Genomic DNA, 19,572 nt, shown 5'->3' with positions numbered 1-19,572 from the left:
ACGGACACATTCAAATCAACATCACCGTCACTCACAGGCCACAAATCCAAAGCATACTGAATAGCTTCTTTAGCCAAATTAAAAGCAGTCTGTTGAGGTTCACCCCACTCAAACGCATTCTTTTTACGAGTGACTCGGTACAGTGGAGCCAAGATTTGACTCAAATGGGGAATATGTTGGCGCCAGAATCCAAACAACCCAATGAAGGACTGCGCCTCTTTCCTATTTCTGGGAACAGCAAAATCAAGGATTTTACGTTTAACTTGTGGGATCACCTCTCTGTGACCCTCATGCCAATTGATTCCTAAAAATTTTACAGCTTGAGATGGAGTTTGTAATTTGTCAGGATTTATTTCCCAACCCTTTGCTCGCAAACAGTCAATAATCTGATCCAAATGAGACTGTACCTGGTCTTGCGTATCACCTTGAATCAAAATGTCGTCAATATAATGACAAATTTGAACTTGTGTATTCGTGGGCACTTCAGACAAATGTTCCGCCACCAGCCGGTGACAGATCGTAGGACTATGTACATAGCCTTGAGGAAGACTCCGGAACGTCATTTGACGTCCATTCCATGTAAAACTGAATTGTTCCTGGCATTCGGGGGCAATTGGAATCGAAAAGAATGCATTAGCAATATCGATAGAAGCATACCATGTACCTGGATGCTTTTGAATTCTCTCAATCAATGTAACAATGTCAGGCACTGCCACAGTCAATTTAGGAGTATGTTTGTTCAATTCTCGATAATCAACAGTCATGCGCCAAGAGTTGTCACTTTTGCGCACGGGCCAAACAGGATTATTCCAAGCAGATGTGACCGGAGTAATGACTCCTGCGTCAACCAAATCCTGAATCGTAGCTGTAATTTCTTCATGACCACCTGGGATGCGATATTGTTTTTGAGAAATCACTTTCGTCGCTAAAGGGATCTTAATAGGTGGCATGCGTAAACGGCCAACCCGTACGGGTCTGGTCGAAATGTACTGTCTAGTACCAAACTGATAGTAACCATCATCCAAATGCAAAGTCATACCTTTCAAAATGTCAATTCCAATAATATATTCCAAAAGTGGCACAACCAACACAGAGTATTCTCTACGAGGAATCCTACCAATTGTAATCTCAAGTGCAGTTTGAACTGCGGGTGTTTCTTTGCCACCCAGGCCGGTAATTGTGAAAGACTGTCCATGAAATTTCCTTGACTTACCATGAATTAAAGTGGCCTCCGCCCCAGTATCAACTAACGCTCGGGCCCTTTGGATATTACGATGTTTCAAAAAAATCTCAATATCTACATATGGTCTGTAATCTCTGTGGGCCCACCTGCGTACCGGAGCTTGACCTATTTCCTAGTCATTTTTCCTGCGTTCCGTCAACCAAGACAGATCAGGGTAGATGTTTTCAGTGTTCTTCGGTATCAGGATTTGTTGTTCATATCCGTCTCCAGTACGAAACGGATTAGTATCATGTTCAAAAAGTTGTAAATTACGGTCAGAGAGTCTATTACGATCCTCCCTCCTTCGTATATCAGGGGAATAACGCCTTGCATCTCTATGTCTGCTAGAACCACGATCATCCCTTCCCCTTCCACGATCATCCTCTCTCCCCCTCCCATCACTACGACGGGGGGAACCACCACGTTCTAGGCGCCGGTCATCACGGCGATCAGAATCCACACGTCGTCTCTCATCACCACTGTCATCCGAACCACGATCATAATCATTCTTTCGCACACGACGGGCACCTTCCTTCCGATCCAAACCACGCTTACGAAACATATCCCATAGGATATTATTAGGTTCACCATCGATCTCTTCCCTTTTGACACCATCAGCAATGAGAGCAAGAAACATGTCACGTCTAGAGAACTTATAGTCCCCTCCAGTACGACCCTCAGGTCGGGATTGTCTTTCAGGTTTAAACCATTCACCCAGCTCACCAAGCTGACGAACAGACTCAAGCACAGCAGACAAAGGATTGCCAGTTTGATTAATCAACAATGTCATCATGACCTGCTTGTAAGCAACAGGAGAAGTACGTATAATGCGGTTACGCACGGAAGATGTTAACAAACCATCCAATAACCTGTCAGCAGTACTAAGGAAGATACAAGTTTTCATGACTTCTTCCTTTAAACGTTGCGACGCATCGCGCAGAGTGTACCACGGCTTGTCGTCAGAGGGCCAATCAGACTCTGTTGGATATTTATGATTACAGCCATCAGACGCAAGCTGGAGCAAAGAAGTTTGGACATTACCAGTAAAATTCCGAAAATGGTCCTGAATAGTAGAATCAGAACTCAAAGAGCAAAATCGTAAGCAATCAACAGCATCGAGCAGAATACCGGAAGCGCCAAGCTCATAAAGACGCACCATCCAGGTAAGCAAGGCCTCACCAGGCCGTTGTTTAAATCGTTGCAGGATGTCACTAATCTCCTGCTGAGTAAAATCTTCAATACAGTCAAGAGGGATACCACCCGGATTACCAGGGGCTTGTTGTAATTTCCGTCGAAAGATCGGATGAGCAGAAACTGCGGGAAGAGCTTCCGAGGAAGCCCGCATCTTAGATTTAACAGAACAATCAGGGCAAGCTACGTCATCCGCACGGGAAGAACGAGCACGGTCAGAATCGGGAGTCAAATCAATGCATGAAGCAGATTTACAATCACGTCCGGAGCGAGAAGACTCGCGCTTGTCACCCTCCTCTGCCGAGGAGTCAGAAGTATGAGAATCCCAGATATTACCGTCCCACTCATCGGGGTTCCAATCCATTCCAGCTTTCGCTACAAGCATACGCACTTTGCGGGACGACACGCGCCCACGACGATGTTTGTATTTATATCGTGCAATACGGACCGCAGCTCTTTCGGCAATGGTCTGATATGTTTCAAGTTTGTCGGCAAGCAGTTTATTTTGACAACGTAAAAGAGTATGCGCATTTTGCAACTCAACACACCGTCCTTCCGTATCTTTAAATTGTTTCTGTAGTTGAACAAACTTCTCATGCAAAATTCTGTATGCATTAAGAATAATCCATCCTCTGCGTCCTAAAATAGGAAGCTCATCGCCTTTCACTATTGGCGCTTTCTGTAGGCATGAAATCACATCGGCAGGCTCCGCCTGCTCCAAGCATGAAGACCAATTTTCACTCAAACCAGTAGAATCAGCCCACTCACGGGCTAAAGCCTCATAAGGCGTAGACTCCCAGCCGGGAATCTGAATCGGTAATTTGAAAACCGACGGAGATTTTTTCGGAAACATATTAACACGCAAAAAATTATATACACAATTATAAACAAAATTTTATACGTACAAGCCGAGCGCAAACCAACGAGATCAAAACAAAACAATGCACACAGGCTTCGTAAACAGTTCGTGACGCCAGATGTAATGGCTGGATTTTCTGTTTAGATGGGATCAGCCCCCAGGGGCCCCTGTGACCCAGCCAAAACGTACTCACCTTCCCTTCTTAGATCGTATTTACAATGGGTAGATATAAAGATGAATATACAGGTCGCACCTAAGAATGGGGAATGACAATATACATATATGGATTTTCTACAATATCTTATTCACATCAGTTGGCCTCGCGGTCGCCCTGACCCAGACCGTTCTACCCTAGGGCAGATCTGACACGCAATCCGGCGTGTCTACACACGGGCCTGCAGAACCCAATGCTCCCTTTTCCAAATCGTTCGCGATCCTGCGAAACTTACACGGCGGTATCCCTCCCGCCGCTCTCATTTACACACGGGCTGCAATCCGGCAGCCCTACACGCTGGTAATCCTCCCCAGCGCTCTCATTAACGCCGCATATCAACGACGACCACATTCCTATGAAACATTATTAGGATGATATCTTAGCAATCTACTTAGGATAAAACTAAAATAATAACTTTGGATATGGATTCAGATTATATAGTGTACTCCGTGCTTACGACATCAAAGGTCCACTCACTCCCTCTTTATTTGATAACTATTCGTCTGATCGGGATTTCTCATCCGTTCGTCTAAACAGTGCTCAACTAGGAGCATCATTTACCAAGATTGGACACAAGAACCAGGTACACGATAATTCTATATGAATTAGGGCATTTATTAACCATAAACATAAATCACATTACTATGCAGCATTACATTTGCACAAGAAATAAAAGAGAAAGATTAGGGTGCACGCACTATAAGAATCGGTCGGACTTCACCTGGTTAATGGGAAATCGGGACTCGGCAGTCATCTAGGCTCCTGTCTCGTCTCTGGGTCCTGGCTCGCCTTGCAGTCACCCTCAGCCGTCACAAGTACACGTCTGCACTGATAGGCTCAAACTCGTCTGCTCTCCCTCAGGACCTCGGAACCTTGCTGTTAATTAGCTACCGTCTCTCTCTCTCTCTGGGTTAGTGCGCTCCGCGCCACTTCTCGTTCAGTCTATCTTCAGAGAGTTTCGGTCTTAAATCTTTCTCCGACTTCAAAGATGGCGACTTGTCCACCATGAAAATGAATAATGGCAGAGATGCTAACGGCTAGATGCCGCCTACGGACTGACTGACTGAAAGACTAACACCTTTGCTAATATCAAAAGCCCGTTCCTTCATGGAAATTCACGGCCAGTAACCTGCCGCCCACCAAATTCTTGTACCTCCCCGTACCAAGGACACTTTCCCAGCTGGCCAGCCTGAAGTTGTGTCTTCGGAGTGGAGAAAAATACATTCCTTCGATAAGGGTCAGCCTGAACCGGTTCTCTCCAAGCGAACAACAGCTTAAAACTAAAACATCACTTTTAACCTAGAAAGCCTTCTCGAGCTACCAGGCAGAAAGCAAAATGGAGTCTGTCTCGCTTAAGGCCTACGGAGCCCATAATATGCATAGCTCCATGAGAAACAGATCGGCATGTTAGCAAATGAGTAAATCATGACTAATACTTATATATCTAACCCCTCACTTAAATTCATAAGCCTTACTCTAAGAGAAATGGCACGAAAATGCCCTTATATCTGTAAGACAAGGTCCCTGTTTATCGGCCTAATCCCTATGCTATGGGGGTGATAGGCTGGAGTCACTCTCCATCATTCTCCTTCTCCAGAGAGCTGGCAAAAAGACAGCCATAACAACCCCCTCACGGCCTGACCAGCCGCTAAACAAATAAGAACTTGAGGGGTGCCTCGGTGAGAGGGTCTCACCATCACGAGTTGCCGCACACCGATGCTGGTAGTTGCTCACCAGCATGCTCATTCACCTTCATGCGCTGCAGTAACAATCACCACCACTCTTGTTATCATTAATCTGCCACTGATGAAGAGCACAGACTTGAAACGCGTTTGGCTGCGCGTGTGAGATCCAGCGCATGAAGGTGAATGGAGTGACAACAAATTTTGCAGAAAGGTAGATCTTGGTCTAGATAGAGAAAAATGTATAATTTTGTGTAAATCTGTTCAGTAGCTTGGGAGTTATTAAATAAAGAGATTTACAGATACGATATCTTGAGAGGCAAATCCTCCATGGATCCATGGGTACCCACGGATTGGAAGCCCAATTAGAAAAAAAACCTCACTCACTATTACTTTATGTTAAAAAACCATAGAAATTCAATGAAGAAAACAAAGGTTACAGGGGCATTATGGTTAGGCTGGCATTTTACCCACAAAATATCATAGAAATACTGCAGTTATAGTTATACTTATAGATAAACTTATCTGAAGAAACTATAACTCGTGTTGTTAAGTTACTTTGGGCCAAAAGTTATAGTTTCTTAACATAAGTAGAACTGCTGAATTTCTATGGTTTTGTGAGAGTAAAAGGTCAATCTAACTATAACGTCCCTGTAACATTTGTGTTTTTTTAACTGACTATATATCTATAATTTTTATATATAAGTGCCTCAGGGCACTTTCGTTGGAAATACATATATATAAACACACACACATATATATAGAGATATATGCGTGTATGTTCATATAAATATACATATATCTATATATATAATTATATCCGGTGGGCAAACCCTTTCTTCTCATTTATGACGGCCGTGCCCGGTCGCGGGATGCACTACCGCTTCAAAGCGGGTCTGTGACAGCTGATGGCAGGCTGTGTTTGGCAGAGCAGAGGTGAGGGTGTCTGCACTGGGGAGGACTACTGTTGGCGAGTGATATAATTGGAGAATATCTGGTTATGGAAATGACTGCAGCCCACATGGGCTAGATGTGTAAGGACTTCCAATCCCACAATGCCGTGCATGATCGCTCACCTGAGTTGAATCTGCAAAATTGAAATAAAAAGAGGAAACACATTGAAGGTCCCTTGCTATCATTTCCCAGCAGTTTACCTTTGACAAAGGGCGTCGGCCCGAAACGCGTCAGGATTGCTGAGACGTGCTTCATCACAGAGTCCTCCCTGCTCGTTACTGTTCCCCTGCAAGTGCGTCCTATCCGGTGGGCAAACCGTTTCTTCTCATATAATTATATATATATATATATATATATATACATATATATATATATATATATATATATATATATAGAGAGAGAGAGAGAGAGAGAGAGAGAGAGAGAGAGTATTATATATTAGTGGAATTTAGTTAATTTACATTCTATTAAATGCATACATTAAAATATGGAACATGTACTACCTTAAACTCTATTTACATTCAAAAATATATATTTTTGTATATTTTTGGATGATTTTAGTGTCAGTTATATTTTTTTCCAATATTTTGGTGCTCACTATTAAAAGTATAGGAGCATGAGGTTGTGGTAAACCATATTTTTGGCATAATATGTTTTTCAACTACATTGTTTACCACAATATTGTGTCAGTGAGCCATCTCTTTAGTCCATGTAAAACTGACCCCTGGTAGCTCACTAAAGTGACCTACGGTTCTACTCATCATTGTGGAAATTAATAATTTTATGATTGTCCACTCCTCATGTTCTGATCGCTCTCTTAACTACATTTTTAGGCAGCCATCTGCTTCAAACAAAATGTAATGCATGAATCTCAAAAGTGTGAGAATCCTGACTCTTATCTGTGAAGCAGCTGTGTCATACTTTCATCCATTTGAGGGTCCATGGAAGGTAGCTTAAGACATGGCACCCTGGGGCCCTCTTCCTCATTAGCACGGAGAGGCCGCCAGGGCTGATCCATATCAAAAGAAGTTTAACACCAAAGAATTTTTTTTACCCTCTGTCAATACAAGATCTTGCTTCTCAACTACTCTGTCAACTGCCAGTTATGTGCATTCATTGTCTCTTACCGGGCACCACCAAAATTTCTGCATTCATTCATCTCTCTCAATAGCCAATCATAACCTTCACACACTTAATTACACACTCAGATGTGCCAGGAAAAATGTAGCAGTTCCTGAAATTAACAAAGCAATACAATGTAGGTGTGTCTATTACTCTGGATACACACAGGGCTTCCACAACCCCCTTTCAAATTGCCTGGGGTGGTTCAGAGGAGCATGGCAGAGGCTTCTCCTTGTGCAATGTTTATAAGGTCATCACCAGAAGCATTGGGGAGATATGGAAAGCATTTTATTCATTGCCCTTTAAGTAGTTGCTCCAATAGTATTCTTCTTCATTAGGATTGTATATGCTGCTACGTTTAGTGTAGAGATGTGACATTTGTTTATGAAGTCATTCAGTAATTATATTTGCTACATGATTGTGACCTTTTGCTCATCACTCACATATATGATCAACTTAAGTCATTAAATGAAAGGCTGTCTTGAACCTTGGAGAGAGTCTATCTTTCCTATAATGACCAATAGTATAGATAAACATGTAGCCATAAATATCTACTTTCTGCTGATCGCTTTTCATTTTAGGAAAGCATGTCAGAAACAAAAGCTAGTTCCCTAATTCCTTGTTTGAACTGCAGGCTACAATTATTTTTATTGTGTTGCATTTTCCCTCTGCTGCTGGCTCTGGCAGCAGACACTGTGACTTAAAAACTTGTTACAGTTGAGCGGCTACATCAGTTCTTTATTACAGGTGACTAGAGACATCACAAGTGCCTGTAATTAGTAAATTAAAGAAGAGCTTTTATACAGTGATTACAGGACCCAACCCATTGTAGGTAAATTAGCACATGAAGGGCATTATGGGGTACTCCTTGTCACGAGCAGTGAATAATAAATAAGAAGCTCTGGCCACTCATTTGTTATTATTCCCTTTGGTTTTCTTTCTGTATTTGTTTATTTTTTGTAGGTGTCCTGGTCTTACCCGGGACACCCACAGCTTTAATTTCTGTTGCAAGGTGGGGGGGGGGGCCTCAGGGCCCACTGCAAGTGCTCCCATTCCATTGGTTTGCGCAGGAACTGCCCACACTTTTTGTGTCTTTTTTTTACCTCTCTTTTACCCCGGTGCCCACCCAGTGTGCCCCACAACATTTTTTACATTGTGGGCTTCAGGGAGAAGGCCCGTGGCCTGACAGCCCGCCAGCTTCCCTGCCAGCACCCATCGGTGGAAGCAGCTATTCTTTCTACTCCCTTCAGATGAGAGCCATTCTATGATTCCCTGTCCGCAAGCTTTTCTGCTCCAACCCGGTGAGAATGCTTCAGCTCCCACCAGGAGATAGCTCAGATTTCATCCTTTCCAGCAAGCAGGGGAACAATGGTGTCCCAGGGAATGGGGTCCCCGGGGCACCATCACTGAGCCGGCTCCAGGACATGGGATCCCTGGGCCATACCATGACTTGTTGTGCCATCAACCATATGCCTAAACAGACATTTGTACTCTTTTTCTTCCTATTGCCTTTATCTGCTTCTGACTCCCAGATGCTCTTGACACAGTGAGGCTAGATTGCAACAGAATCTATCCCATCCCTACCAGCATTCTAGAACAGTCAGTCAGTCAAAAGCTTTATTTCGATAAAATTATATCATAAAAGCATACAGACAAACATAGAATACACAATAAGAGTCAGGACAAGATCCAATAGGAGCGAGAGGATAATACGGAGGATCAATCGGCAGAATAGATGAAAATGCATTGTTACATCCCTTTTCCAGTCCCCCTCGGCCTGAAACATGGCATCTAAATCGTATTAAATTCAATTACAAAATTAAAAATGTATTAAATTACATTGCAAAACCAAAGGAAATGATGGACGGAGTGTTGAACATTGCAAGCACTCATCCCCAGTCAACTGATCTGGGTTTAATCCATCACCGTTCTTTAGCCCACTCTGCCACCCCAGTTCAGACATGGCCATATGCAAATCAGTCTGACCCTGTGCCTCATGGGAACAGTCCAGCCCGAACTGCCAAGCCATGTCTTCCCTGGACCGGAAACAAGCTTCCTAGGACCGGTTTCTGGCATTTCAGCCGTCTTCAGCCAGGCTTGCTTGAATCCAGTGGCAAAGTGAGCAAGGGACTCACGTCTGAGCATACCCTGCCAACTTATGGCGAACAAAGCAAAACCAAAGGAAATGATGGACGGAGTGTTGAACGTTGCAAGCACACACCCCCAGTCAACTGATCTGGGTTTAATCCATCACCGGCACAGGGTCAGACTGATTTGCATATGGCCATGTCTGAACTGGGGTGGCAGAGTGGGCTAAAGAACGGTGATGAATTAAACCCAGATCAGTTGACTGGGGGTGAGTGCTTGCAACGTTCAACACTCCGTCCATCTTTTCCTTTGGTTTTTGTTAAATTGCTTTGGGGAAAGAATTATTTCCCCAAAGCATTAAGACACGGAGGTAAAAAAAACACTAAAAAATGTTAAAACAAGGCAAGAAGAGATACATCACGATAAAGGACCCAGGAGTTTCAATCTAATCAGCCAGGACCAGGCAAGAAATTTGGCCACCCCTCATACAAGCAAATCACTAGTGTCCGATTGTAGAATTCTCAGCGCAACACAGTGGTTCACGGTGCCCAATTGTCTACAAACAGGGCTCAGCCATCTTACCCTGGGAGTTTTATAGAAAGGGCACTCAAACAATAAGTGCGCTACAGTTTCCACCTTCACTTTACAGCATGGACAACTTGCAATCGTTTGGTAAGGGGGTTTCCAATTACTTGTGCGCTCCCGAATGGGCAGAGTGCCGAATCTAAACTGGATATACAGTCGCCTGTCTCTGGGCTTCTGGATTACATCAAGATAAGACTCCAGCCTCGTCACTGGTTTATGCAAATAAAAAGCCTCAATTAAGCTGCCGGCAACCACAGCTGTATTCTCTTGGGTATCAATCCACATCCAATAAGCCTTCTTCAGATCAGCCTTACTGAGACGCATTCCGGACTCCCAGACATCTCTTAAGCCCAATGCAGAAAAGGACTTTTTAATATTACACAACCAAGTAATCCTATGGGACCCAGGCGAACTCATCACTTCTCTAAGACCCTCAACATATTTGGAGAGTTCGGGGGTGCGCCACAGGCGAGTCCAATAAAGCAAGGGGCGTAATCTGGCAAGGTCCCTGACTGAACGCCTACCCATGTCTCTCATAAGGGGTTTTAATGGAGTACCCATCGGGAGCGAAACCAAATCCCTAAAGAATTTGTTTTCCGACATAAAGATTTCCTTAACATTGTCGAAGCCCCACAGTTCGGCCCCATACAGTGCTGAGCTTACAGCTTTTGCAGCGTAAGCCACCGGTGCGGGAGCAACGGGCCTACTCTGGGATAATCGATGTTCCTTCCCGATTGCCCCCGCAACTCTCTTGTGGTTGAGAAGCATTTTGTCGATGTGGGGTCTCCAACTAAGTTTGTCGGAAATCCTGATTCCAAGGTAATCGAAGATTTTAACAGACTCAAGAGGTGCTCCCTCCAGAGTAAAATTGATTTTAGAAGATCTAGAGGGGTTAAACGAGAGGAGCTTAGTTTTTGATGTATTTATAGATAGGCCTCTCATATTACAAAAAAGATTGAACCTATCAAGAAGCTTCTGCAACCCCGCAGGTCTTTTAGAAATAAGCAGGGTATCGTCAGCGAAAAGTAGGGCTGGGATCTTGTCTCCCGCCAGGGCCGGGGCATCAGCAGGAAGCTCCTGTAAAAAACTTACCACTCCATTCACAAATAAAGAAAATAGAGTGGGAGCCAAAACGCAGCCCTGGCGCACCCCTCTAGTAACCCAGATTTTAGCCGTTTTTTCATCCTGTCGACCCCATCTCACTTGGGCATAATTGCCCTCATGAAGTCGAATCAAAAGATCTAGGATAGGTATCGGGATTCCCAGTTCCCTCAACACCGACCACAGGCGGTCGCGAGGAACTAAATCAAAGGCAGTCTTCAGATCTATAAAGGCCAAATAGAGACTGCCCTTGCCAATCGAGACCACCTTCCAATGCAGGAGGAGAAGCCGGAATACCTGATCGATTGTTCCCACATTTGCCCTGAAGCCTGCTTGATAGTCTGACAGGAAGTCATTTTCGATTGTCCATGACAAGATTCTTTCTAACAAGACCCTTCGAATCACCTTCTGGCCAGCATCAATAAGGCTGATTGGGCGGTAGTTGGCAGGGTCTTCCCTAGAGCCCTTTTTAAAAATTGGGATCACCTCGGCTCCTTTCCATGATTCGGGGACAGGGGATCCTCTAAGGAGGGAATTGAGTAAAAGAGTAAAAAACCTGGCCCAGTTTGGAGGATCTGCTTGAAACAGATCACCTGGCAGGCCATCCAGCCCGGGTGCCTTTCCTGGGACTATTTTCTTAATAGCAAGCAGAACTTCGGACTCCTCAAAAGGGAAAAAAGGTTGAGAGGCAAGAGATGATGATAAGGGGCCAGCATGTGTGCTTATATTATGAGAAACTGGCCCAGAGTAAAGCTTTTTTAAATGTTCAAACCACGCATGGTCAGTAATATTATTAGGAATATCATCAGGATCCTAATCTTTGGATTTTCTGAATAACTTCCAGAAAGTGTTCCCAACTTTAGCTAAACTAGTGACCTTAAGGTCTAGCCAAAAGGCTTCATCCCAATTACGCTTGGCTTCTAGAAGTGCCCTTTTGTACTCCTTCCTGGCATTATTCACCAAGAGACAGGCATTCTAGAACAACTAATCATACCTGAGTGATTCCACCCCAGCCCTGCAGGCATTCCATGTGCTAAAGAGACTGATAGAAGATTTGACTGAATATAAATATAGAGTATTAGTTTATAAGCAGCCACCAAGGACAAGAAAGTACAGTTAGATTTGCCATGAAAAGTCCTCATCACATTTCCGTGTCACTTTTTTTTTTGTAGAGTTTTATATAGCACGAAATTGACCCGAATCCAATCAGGTTACATAGCACCAGTTACATTACATGAGGACACACATTCTTTTTTTGTTAGGCACGGGGAGATTAAGTGATTTGTCCAGAATCACAGGATGTTCAGCGTCATTACCGAGACTCGAACCCAGTTCCCCAGGTCCGAGGTCGAGCGCCTTAGCCGTTAGGCCAACTCCTCTCCCCTGGAAATGTGGGCTGGGTCTGGTGGCTTAGTGGACTAATGTAGCCACTGTAGGGGCCTGTGTTCAACCTCATGGTCACAGGTTCAAGCCCTGGTATGTTCACTTAGCCTTTCATCATTCTGAGGTCGGAAAATTGAGTACCATTTAGTTGGGTAACAATAAACATCTGTTATTCATCACCAAGATAACCTGGGGTGAACATGCGCTTTACAAATACACATTATGTTATGTTTTAGTTTTAGAGTAAAGGGCTGTGTACTGACTCAGGAGTAGGGGTGGGCGGAATTCGCGTAATCGCGTTACGCAAATCTCCGCGAAACGGTAAAAAATCTCCGCGAACACGCAGAAATTCCGCGAACACGCGGAATTGCTTGTTCGCGATACTTTTTTCCTGTTCGCGATCGCTGTTTGTGTGCTCGGGGTGAAATATCTCGCGAACACGCATATTGAGAACGCGAACAAGCAAAAAATTACGCGAAGTCGCGGAACGCAGATTTTTGGGCAATTTCGCGTTCTCCGCGGAACACGAAATTACCCAAATTCCGCAAATTCCGCGAACGGAACGGAATTTACCGCCCAGGCCTACTCAGGAGGTGCATGCTAGTGCAATGGGGCATCTGTGCAGTGGGGCCCAATTTCATTGTCAAGAGCTGGAAAAAGCTCATAAATGTGATTACATTCCCGCTCTTCCTGCACCACTTCCTTGTTACTCTGGATCCTTCACAACCACTTAGGCGGTTTCACTTCCCAATCAAAAAAGGTAATGGCCTTGTTTTATGGGGTAGTATCTTCTGAGAGTTCACCGCCCCCCAGGGATTTTACATGTCTTCCCCCGCATTGGTGTGTATCCAGTAATAAAATTGTCTGAGATCCCATCTCTCAAAAGATTATAAAAAGAAGTCTTTAGTAGTAAAGGATACACGTCCCAAAAGACTAAATGCAGATCAAGGAGGTACATTGATTCTGAAGGAGCTACAAAAAATCACTTGAGACATGAATTAAGACCTTTTTTTGCACTCGTCATTGATTGGCTATAACATCGTATTGGCAGAGTAAAATGTGACTAACTTAAGGTGAATTCTTTTAATAGAATTTGCATTCTAAATACAAATTTGGTTGCTTTTTTGAAGGCTGGGTCTTATAATGTGCCAGATTATCAAGTACTGATGATGTATATTCATTCACTGTCTAATAACTTCTTCTGAGAACAATTTTCGGGTGTTTATGTTCGTTTATGCATCACCCGCTCCAATGGACCAATACAGGCACTCAGTTAGTTTTTATCTGTTTGTACAATGTAATTGTTTTCTTTGTAGAAACTTCTTTTTCACGTTCCAACTAATCATTTAATTGGACATATTTAGGGCAAGTGCTTTAGGAAAACAAATTCTTGGTTTGGATGGGTAGAAAGGGCAGAGAGCAGGCCACTCAAGCACCTTTCACAGTATGCTTAGCCTCTGAGTACAAATGGGTCATTGTTTTCCGACCCGTGCATAAACTCCTGAAACCCCTGTTTGCACAAGAATTACAGGTTTGGTGGTATTTATCGCTTCAAGTAAACATAACGTTTTTTTTAAAATATTCTAACCTTCATTAAATTTTGCCAGGTCGAACCTGACGAAATTATAAGTGGGAAAGGGTAATGTAACACGTTACCATGCAGGATTAGGTTAAACACCAAAATCTGCATGTTATTCCCCAATAACTGCTTACAGGCAGTATTTATCATATCCGATAAATACCATACCCGTTATTTATGAGGTGCGATAAGTAGCACCTTATTAACTATGAACTCGTAGTGTGTGACATTTGGATTGCTCGCCTTTGGGAAAGAGCCACAAATCACTGGGGCTGCAGAACGTAAATCAAGGGCCCAGAACAAAGACCTTGTACCTATTCAGTGATGTAAGACTCTCAGCCTGGCCACCTCTGTGCTATACTCGAGAGCCACGCGTTGCCCAGTGATGAAAATTGACTCTTTTGAGTTCTCCTTAGAAGTGGAAGCTAAGTGGCACAAAGGAGCGTACGGGCTAATTTTAGCCAAAAACAACTGTGCTAAGAGAGTCATGCTAAAATCTTTTTTGATTCTGGGCCTGCTTATCTGAGACAACGCATACAATGGTACGTTCCAGGAAGAGCGTTGCGCTTCTCGGAGGCAAAACAAGTGATTGTTCCCTGTGTTAAAAAAGCCAGTTGGGGTGGCGGGAGCTTTTTCAATTGTGCCCCAAAGGCCTGGAACAGTTTACCCCTGTACCTCAGAAACTGCCGAGCTCCTCTCCTTCAGGAAGGGGCTGAAAACCTGGCTCTTTTCCTGAACAGTCCTATCATTTCTTGTAACCATGTAGGCAGTGCTCAGCGCCAGGACACCCTAGGGTAACAGTGCGCTCTAGAAGCTTTATTAACATAACATAACATTAATTTTTCTTTATTGATTCATTTTGTCCGGTATTCAATTTGAGGGTCTTGGAGAGTGCAAAACATCATTGTTGGGGTAGGACCTTAAGCGAGCAATACTTGACGAGGCCTTTTGTGGTTCCTCTTATTTTCGAAGGCCAAGCAGCTGCCAGACCAATGACTAAGGGTCTTTAATAGCACTTAACTAAAGTGATAGAGTCCAAGGGAAGTAACTTGCTTTTCATGAACAATGCCTAAAGCTTAGAGTGCATCCTACAAAATTTCAAAGGCATTTTCCCTGTCCAGAACTTCCCAAATCCAATCTGTACTTTAATTGGTTCTTTGATAAAGATGGTTCTGTCTACAAATACCACAGTCAGAAAAACCATGGTGTTAAAATGAAATTACTAAAACAACTAACCAGAAGAGGACTGGTACAATGGTGAGTAAAAAGATGCTATTTGTTGTGTTGTGTGCAAGAATTCTCACAAGACTCTAGTTAGACCGGACTGTGGCTTGCCATGTAATTGTAGTTTAAAAGTGTTTTCTTGGGATTTCCACCTCGTATTTTTAAAACCAGCAATATTACTGGTCCGTTCCGCCTTTCTATACTTCATTTCAATGGCCGGAAAAGTGCTCAAATTTTATGGTAAAAAAAACAGCAATAAATTGCTGGTTGGTTTTAACAAAATAATTTCATTTGTAATTTTAGTATTTTAATTTTGTTTTTTAAAGAAGCCATTTTAAGCTATTTTTACTGTATAATATTAAAAAACAGTTCCTTGAAACAATGAGACGTTACCCCCAACAATGCTGCCATTATTAAGGATGTATGTTTTATATTTGTTTTGAGCATTACCTTCCATTGACAGTTTCCAAAATGTCAGATGAAATTGCAATTATTTTTGAACTGTAATAATAGGCTTGTATACTAAAATGTATCCATGTCGTGTTTATAATTCACTTGTATTCAACAGAATTATTTGTTTAATTTTATTTTTCTGCATTATATTTGATTTTATTTTAAAGTATATGTTTTCTGAATTCTTCTGCCACATTGGCAATGCCTCAGCATGTAATGCATTTCCATACCATTACCTATATTCACCCTAGCAAGATGTCTCTTAGCTGCAGTACAATTTAGTTCCCGTGATTAAAAGTTTTATCACTCTATGTAGATGATACATTTTTTTACAGTAAAACCGAGACAGCTTCCTTTTCGGAGCAGAAACATCGAAGGTGGTGTTGTTTATTGGAGGTGCGATGTATCCCACACACTTAACAGCTAATTAGTATAGGTTACCCGTGGCAAAATAAAACAACTACAGCTGCCATATTATTTACATCTTTCATATCATTTAAATGTAATGAAAAATGTAATTGCCTCTCAACGGGATGATCATAAAAACCACAATGCACACATTTCACTGTAGAGGGTAATGAGTGAGCCATGCAGATTTCTCGTATAAGTACACTGCACTGAACAAATATTTAAAACGATTCATCATTAAATTGTGTGATACATGGCAGCAACAGAGCAGCGGTTTGGCGTCTGCAGAACAAAAATAGTGAATAAGGCATAAGGACATTTTGCAAAAAATGTGTAACCTGTTTAAATAATAATAATTTGCTTTGCTGTTGTGCAATTTATGAATTGCGGTCTTAACAAAAACTTACAATTTTCAGTATTTTTTCCTTGTTTTAAACAACATGTAGATATTATAGCCAAAGCTAACCAAAACGATGTTTATCCTTTTTTTCATACCATATTCTACATCTTACAGTTTTCCATCCCAATGCTGGCAAACGATCCTTTTTGGCCAAGGACTGTTTTTCACCTTTCATTTTATTTTAGGACTTGTGGTCTCTCCTGTAGGATTTGGAACCCATGGCAATGTTCATTTTAATAGAATGCAAACCTGCTACAAGCTTCATGGGTCTGTTTTGGCCATCTCACAGGGCCTGATGACCTTGATTCAGATTGGCACAACCCAAGAAAGGACAGGCAAACATCTTGGAAGCTTGCCACCGGTTTGCAGTCCTCACCCAAAAAGGTTTTGCTGGGATCACAGCTAATAGCTTTGGCTCACTGATGTCAGGGCTATTCGGGCTGGACTGTTCCCATTGGGCACAAGGTCAAGACTGAATTGCATATGGCTGGGTCCAAACTGGAATGGCATGGTGAGCAAAAAAAACGATGGATTTAGGCCCAGATCTCTGTACTGGGGTGAATGTATGACATTGTTCTGCATTCTGTCCATCAATAGTTCTTTTTGCATTTGTCACCCCGAGTGGGACGGGTATGCTCAGACGTGAGTCCCGTGCTCTCCATGCCACTGGAATCAAGCTATCCTGGCTGAAGAGGGGTGAAACACCGAAACCGGTCCTAGGATGCTTGTTTCCAGTCCAGGGAGGACCTGCCCTGGCAGTTCGGGCTGGACTGTTCCCATTGGGCACAGGGCTCAAGATTGATTTGCATATGGCTGGGTCCAAACTGGAATGGCATGGTGAGCAAAAAAACGATGGATTTAGGCCCAGATCTCTGTACTGGGGTGAATGTATAGCATTTTTCTGCGTTCTCCCCATCAATAGTTCTTTTTGCAGGGCTATGCTGAGTGCCAAAAACCCCAATGCTAAATCAGCATTTTTTTAAATTAAAATGTATTCACCTTGCCCCTTATGCGCCCTTTCAACTTATTTTCCAGGACGCAGGCAATGAGACCTTGTGTCTTGTAATGGTGATGGCAACATTTTTCCTGAAGTTATGGCCAGCCCATCGTATAGCACATAAAGTCCATGGACCCAAAATGGACAATGGAAGAAAAAGCTTCCTTGTAAATCAGATTAGATTTTTTTTAAATGTTGGTCCATAGACATGATTGAAAGTGGGTTGATGGACCTCGGTGGATAACAGCCATATATCTCTATAATTTAACTTTTTCACACACTCTTAAAAAACGCTTGAACACTCATTTCTCAAAAACAATAGAACCAATTTGCATTAAGCCAAGTAAAGGCAATTCCTTGAGTCAAGCTCTTCTTTTGTGGCATGGCAAGCGTGGTGGTATTCCATTCAGCATTTATTCTCAATTGGAGAACAAAGAATCTTTTTGGGGCTAAAATGGAAAGGGTCACTATTTTTACATCCTCAACCACTGATTTGCAGATAAAATTGCAGTGGTGAACTCGAAGTCTCAAAGTAAATGAATGCTTTTTGGGGAAAAATTCATGATTTATCAACAGTACCAAGGTTATTAAGAAAGCGAACAATCAATTTTTAATGGAGATGTGACATAACCATAACGAACCATATCTACACAACCAAATTTTTTCAGGTTGTGGCCACACATTCACAGAGCATTCTTACACAGTGCCATTAATTATTGCTACCTAAATAATATCTGGTCAATCAAAATACAGTACTCCAGAGAATATAAGTAGGATACATGCTCGGAAGTTCATAGACCACCAGTAATGTAGCTCAAGTGGGCTAAAGAATAAACATTAATGAAGACCTCTTACAATGTTATCGCAATTATTTAGGTAATATGAAAGTGCTGGAAGAGTGAGACAATAGTTTGTTCTTTATGTTTATGATCATGTGACACACTGTGGGTGTATTTTACGTGTTCTCTAAGATGGCTTCACTTATTGTGACCAAGGCTTTGGAGAAAGTAGAAACTTGCAGATGGGTCCACCTTTTCCACCACAATGAATATTATACTCAACGTACAGACGTGTGTGCCGGCTTCTTCTTTATCTGAAAAAGAAGAGAATTGTGTAGACATGAGATGAGCATGGCAGCCCCATCAATAGCCAGACACTGTCAGTGCTTTGGAGCTAGTCGGCACCTGGCAAAAGGGAAAGAAGAAAACTACGGTCAGCGGGCCCCCGATGCTGGACAGAGAGTGAAGCATATTAGAGTCTCCACAGGCGGAATGCGGCAATCATGTAAATGTGATTACCATATGAGGGGTTGGAGATCTCATCGTGAACAGTGTCTACTTCACAACCGAGGATTATTTTCTGCTCTCTCCAGGCTTTTGTAGCCAAGGCATTGTATCAGTGGATGATCAGTGGGTCTGTGTTACGCCCGTGACTGTACTTTGGGCAAGTGAAAAAGTTTAAAGTCCACCAGTGGCGGTTCCTCCGCTAACGCGGAAGAGCGTCGACCCACTGCCTCGGTTTTGAAAGGAAAAAATTAAATGTTATTATCATTTTATTTTGTCCTTCTACTGCAGCAGCTTGAATTAGGGGGTGGGGTGGGGCTGAAGAGCAGGGGAGGAGTCGTACAGCCCTCCTAAGTGCACAATGACTGTTTGGTCAGCCCTCTCGGGCCACCTAAAACAGTCATGAGCACTTTACCTGTTCTCCATGCAGGCTGTATTACAGCCTGCATGGAAAACATACCCACCCCTACAGCCCCTGGCTGAGCACCGTGTCAAAGCACTCAGACCAATTGCAACGCTGCATTGCAGCTTTGTGATTGTCTGTGGGGAGCGTGGGAGCCCTGGTGCTTCCTGCTTCCGGTTTCTCACAAGAGATTGTACAAACTACGTAAGAATGAGTTATCAAAATGATGAGAGATTGACTCTTTCATGGAAATACATTGAAGTTGGAAGAGTACCCAGAGTGCTTCGAAATTTGATGACACTGAGGTACGAAAATCCACACCTCGATTTACTGAACCAATAGAAGGAACATAATGATACACGTAATGTGAGGATGATGAAAATCTTGATAAAATAAGCGTAGTTGGACATAGAGGAGATTTTAA

Source organism: Triturus cristatus, chromosome 1_2, assembly GCF_964204655.1.
Source record: "Triturus cristatus chromosome 1_2, aTriCri1.1, whole genome shotgun sequence".
Taxonomy (NCBI): domain Eukaryota; kingdom Metazoa; phylum Chordata; class Amphibia; order Caudata; family Salamandridae; genus Triturus; species Triturus cristatus.
The sequence above is the reverse complement of the archived record's forward strand: the minus strand, read 5'-3'. Positions refer to the sequence as shown.